The sequence below is a fragment of the Chinchilla lanigera genome, unplaced genomic scaffold, assembly GCF_000276665.1.
Source record: "Chinchilla lanigera isolate Chin_1 unplaced genomic scaffold, ChiLan1.0 scaffold00043, whole genome shotgun sequence".
NCBI classification, from domain to species: domain Eukaryota; kingdom Metazoa; phylum Chordata; class Mammalia; order Rodentia; family Chinchillidae; genus Chinchilla; species Chinchilla lanigera.
The window spans coordinates 11779673-11784826 of NW_004955444.1; the positions used below are offsets into that span (position 1 = coordinate 11779673).

At 37.5% G+C, this 5154-nt stretch overlaps 1 protein-coding gene across 1 annotated transcript in view; it reads left to right on the forward strand.

Moving 5' to 3' along the window:
• Cpa6 (carboxypeptidase A6) overlaps positions 1 to 5154 on the forward strand; it is a 297452-nt gene that overhangs the window by 154831 nt on the left and 137467 nt on the right. The window lies entirely within an intron of this gene.

Genomic DNA, 5154 nt, shown 5'->3' on the forward strand with positions numbered 1-5154 from the left:
TATATACAAATTTGTATATATATATTTGGTCGTACTTTTAGATCATAGTTATAGTTATATAGATATAGATATGCAAAATGTTTCTCATTGCCATCTCTGCTGTCAGAAATATGCTTGATAATGAAGCACATACATTATAAGCACATCATTTTTATGGAAGTCATATCAACTAAAATTTCTATATTTTTAGAATTTGTGTTTGTAGAGTATAAGTCTGTAGCACTTCTTTAAGACATCAGTACATCTATATAGAAAGCCACATATTTTATGCCTCCCAATGTAATTTATCTAATTTTAGTGTACACCTAGCACATTTGACTTGATTTCTCTTCAATACTTTTGATTATCTTCAACATATGAATATGAAAGAGGATCAATGGGCAGCATTAAACGTCCTGCTGAGATTAAAGTGCGACCTGTCTGCACACTGGCTGTGTTTCGGCAGCTGCTCCCTCCCTGAGGGCTTGGGGTGGAGAAGGTAACTGGAGCATTCATCCAAGGTTGCAGCTTGGTGGTGAAACAGCATTCCAGTAGCTCATGGGGTTATTATCAACCACTAGGTGTCACACATGGATATTGATAGCTTCTAGAATGTTACCTGCAGGCAGGCATTTTCTGCAGACTGTCAGAAGCTGCTTACCCAGTATATGGGAGGCAGGGACACTGGATTGCAAAGTCAAACTGGACAATAGGGAATCAGAACTGTTGGAGGTATCTGATATGGAGATATCCAAACAATATAATCTCTGCAAAGGATGTTCTACAGGAAAAATCATCTTATTGAACCAGCAGTGGGAAGAGAGATTGCCAAAGAGAACTCTGGAGGATTGGCTGCATCTTCCCTGAGATTTGAGCTATTTATTCAGCTGTGGAAATTTATTTTCACTTTGTTTTGTTGTTGTTCTTGTTGTTTGTTTGTTTGTTTCTGTTTTAAAGAGAAGAGAACAAAAACAAAGACAAAATCAAAACAACACCAAAACAATAAAAACAATACAGAATTCACAAAAAATGTGATAGGAAATTAACCATGGTTGTTGTATTACACATTGCTATCTTCAAAGTAGTTGCTCAGATTGCTTTCACTTTGGAAGCTTCTTCAAAAGCCATTTGGGAGTCTGGAAAACAAATGAAACTCACGAGTCAGCTGAAACTGTGTGGGAGTAAAATTCTCTGTGAACATTTAATTTGGCTTTGGCACCAGAAAAGAAAGGATTTACTCACTATGGTGATCCTTGACATCCAAGGATATGCAAGACACATTTCTTATGTGGCACAGGAGAAACCTGGTATTTTCAGAAAATCCTGTCACAGAGAAGATGATGACTGAGAGATATGTCTTTTGTCCCTGAGAATCAGGGTTCCTGACACACCGGCTTTACAAATCAAATCACACTGTTTAAGAGTAAAATCCAAGTGACTGATCAATACCAATTAAAGACTTATTTGCTCTAGTTTCGTCTAGGAAAAAGTAAGCAACTTGGCAAGTAGCTGCCATTGACTATCCAGTCCCAAGGGTATTTTTCAAAGTGGCTTATCCTTTGAGAATAAAAAAAAAAAAAATGCTGTCTTGTGAAGGTAACCACTACATGTCCATTAGCTGCTCTGTTGCTCCATTGCTGTAATGGCTTATCGTGCTAGTCAGACACCTAGTGTGAGGTGCAAAGAACTTCTTTTGATCTATCATAGCAGCAGCAAGGCAGGTCCTTAGCCTACCAGAGGTTGAACTAAAAGAACAGACTTCAAAGTAAGTGTTATTTTCAGAAATAAGCACATTCTACCAGATCTGTGTGGGCATTTTTAATTGCATGCTGTTGACAGGACAATCCTTGTTTCTGTTTTTCTATACCCTATTATCCTTGCAGCCTTCTACCTCTGAAGTGTTCACGCACAACCTCAGTGTCTACGTCTGGACTTTGAGGGAAACTGCAATGCTTTATGGTATACCTAGTAACAGAGCAAGATCCTCAAAAACAACAGCAACCAGAAGAAAAAAAAAAACACCATGGTTAAGTCTCAGATCTTTCCCTCTAATTGTATCCTTCCTGCTCTCTATTATCTAATATATTTGTTTTGGGTAATGCTGATTTAAACAATCATTTCTAGCTTTAATTCAAATGGAATAACTTACCCAACCAAATGTTGCAAACTAAAAGATTTAGATCACACCGTGATTCTTCTCTCTCAGTGAACATTTTTGACAGACACTGATCAAATAATCCTCATGAAATTCTTTGGGTTGCTTGTCATAAGGGCAGTGTTGTCCTTTGCTGTTTGCAGCTGATTGCTCTCATAATTGTTCGCCTGAGATGGGTTATTGTCACATTACAGATAATTTTACTTCAAAACAACCAGAGAATTATATTGGCTATTTTGAATACTAATGCAACTATATTAACATCATGATTAATGTGTAAAAGTGGCTGAATTAACCCTTTTTATAGTAGAAAATTCACTTAATGTAGGAGTAGCAGTTAGAAATGTAGATATTTCTCTCTTTCAATGGACAATGATGATTATAACAATTTCACTCATATGATAGTTGCAAGAACATTCTATGCCTTTGACTCTGCTTGATGTTGCTCTTCCCATGACCCCAAAAACTCATTTATGCAAAAGAACATTTGGTTTTTGCAAAAGGATATGTTCTTGTGGCACAAGTCGGGGACCTGAATGAAATAAACATCTTAGGTGTAGTCCTTGTCTTTTAAACATTGGGAGAACACAGACTAAGGAATAACCCTAATCACCACGGCTTAGCCCACAATCCAGAGTAAGAAATACAATAAATCCCCACCTTATGAACAAGTTCCATTGCAGAAGAATTTTTGTAACTCAGATTTGTTTAGAAGTCCAACAAAGTGAGTCCAACACCCTTAACATAAATATACAATGTAAAGCATAAGACAAACATGTACAAAAAATACAGTAAATCCTCAACTGTACTGCACTACTATACACTATCACACTGCATAATAATCACACAGCAGCACAACTATGATAATGTCTGGCAGACACATGAGCTACTTTTGTGATTTGTTCATACCTACAAATGTTCACAATGCAGGTCTATTTGTATCTGTGAAAGTTTCAACTTGAATGTTTGCAAGCTGGCAACTTACTGTAGAAGTACAGTGTTCCCATTTTGGGAAAGCATAGACTAGGCAGAAAATCTGAGTTTTAGTACCAAAAACCTCTACAGATATCAAGCTTCACTGCTAGAGTCAGAGACAAATTGCATGGAGCTTTCTGTTTCCTGTGCTTATATTTTGTCTCACCAACAAGAGGGTAAACTCCTCAGGGACAGTCTTGTCATTCTTTTAACACTAAGTACCTACCACTTACTAACTACCCTTTTAAGTACTAGAGATAGAGTTATGAACAATTCATGCAAAGACCCTGCTAGAAGACTTCCTAGCTCACATTCTATAGAAGTATACTTGGATCACCTAGAAGTGCTATCAAATGTTCCTGCACACTGAAAACCCTGGAAATGTGACTTATTAAAGAACTTTCCACACCCCAAAATATGGACTACCTTCTGGCTAAGAAGACTGCTTCAGTCATGGAATCAGGGGAAGTTGGATAAGTCATTCTAATTATGCCTCAGAGAATGTGGTAGAATTCTGTAGATATTAGCCTTGAAAGTCACAGGTTAACCATGAAAAATTGCAGTTTCAGAAGGAAAACAGGTCTATAGTGTGGATCTAGAAGTTCTCCCAAAGGCCCATTTGTTAAAGGTTTAGTCCTCAGCTGTGATGCTGTTAGGAAGAAGAGGACATTAAGAGGTGAGACCTCGGGGGAAATTTCAGGTCGGTGGGAGTATGACCTCACAGGGAGTTGTGGGATGCTGGTATTTTTCTCTCCTCTCCTTCACTTCACTATATGAGGTGAATGGTTCTATTCCTCCACCTGCTCCCCACCATAATTCTGCCTTCTTGTTACAGGCCCAAAAAGCAATAAGGCCAGCGTACTGTGGGCTGAAATCATGAGCCCAAACAACCCTTCTTTAAAAAGCTGACTATCACAGTATTTTGTTTACAGTAATGGAAACCTGATTAACACTATAGACAGAGAAGTTGGAGGGAAGAGGTGTCACGAAGGGAGAAGACCTTCAAATCTTTAAGTCTCAGGTCCTTTAGGATCAGCTTATCATTCATTAATCCCACAATCTTCTTTGTGTAAAAGTAGTCAGGAGAAGGAACATGATATGATATTCCTCCTTCTCACCTCTAGAAGACTAGGTAGATTGCTTCCACAGTAGAACATGAGAGTTGTACGGTCCTAGATTCTATGCAAAATGTTTAAGAAAAAATAATCATAATAGATAATCTTCCTTGAGTTTTTTACTTTGCCAGGACTACATATCCCTTACATATATGATCTCATTTAATGTGAAACACTCAGGCAGTAAATCCTACTAACACTGCCAGAGTTATAAGGATAGAAGGTATCAGAGTGAAAATGCAACCCAAGCAGTGATTTCCAGGCCTGTGTTCTCAGGCACCACACCTTATGTCCCCAAGAGAGCACTTCATGTTTTAGTTAATATCAAAGCATCTATTTTATAGTTGCTATTTAATTGAATAAGGAAGGCATAATTATACATGTTGTTTGGCATTGTTTGTGTGTCCTTCCTCATTCTTGTTTTTTATTCAGTTCTATAAACATTCATTGAGCAACTATTCTATGCTCATTAAAGTGATAATTTCTCTGAAGACATAGCATCTGCTCTAGAAGAGCTTGCTGTCTTATAGGCGACACAAATGTATGCAGAGGAAACAAAGAGCATGCCGTGGAGATAATCAGAAAATACAGGAAAGCATGGTAGCAGCTGTCTTACCCTCTTGGGGCTGCTAAAATAAGAATACCATAGAGTGAGGGGCTTACACAATAAGTATTTATTTCTTAGTGATGGTTGCTGGGAAGTGTAAGATGAAGGTGCTAGCAGATTCATTGTTTGACTGTTTTCTGATTTCAAGGCGTTTTCTCACTGTGTTTTTTTTTTTCTACTTTAAAGAGAGTAGTCCATGGGAAACAAACAAACAAAAAAAATAGAATAGTAGCAGCATATCAGTATCAAGAACATAAATAAATCAAAGCAAGAACATTCAAAGTGATACAAGGTCTCAAGAAATATTAATATAAATCAACAGT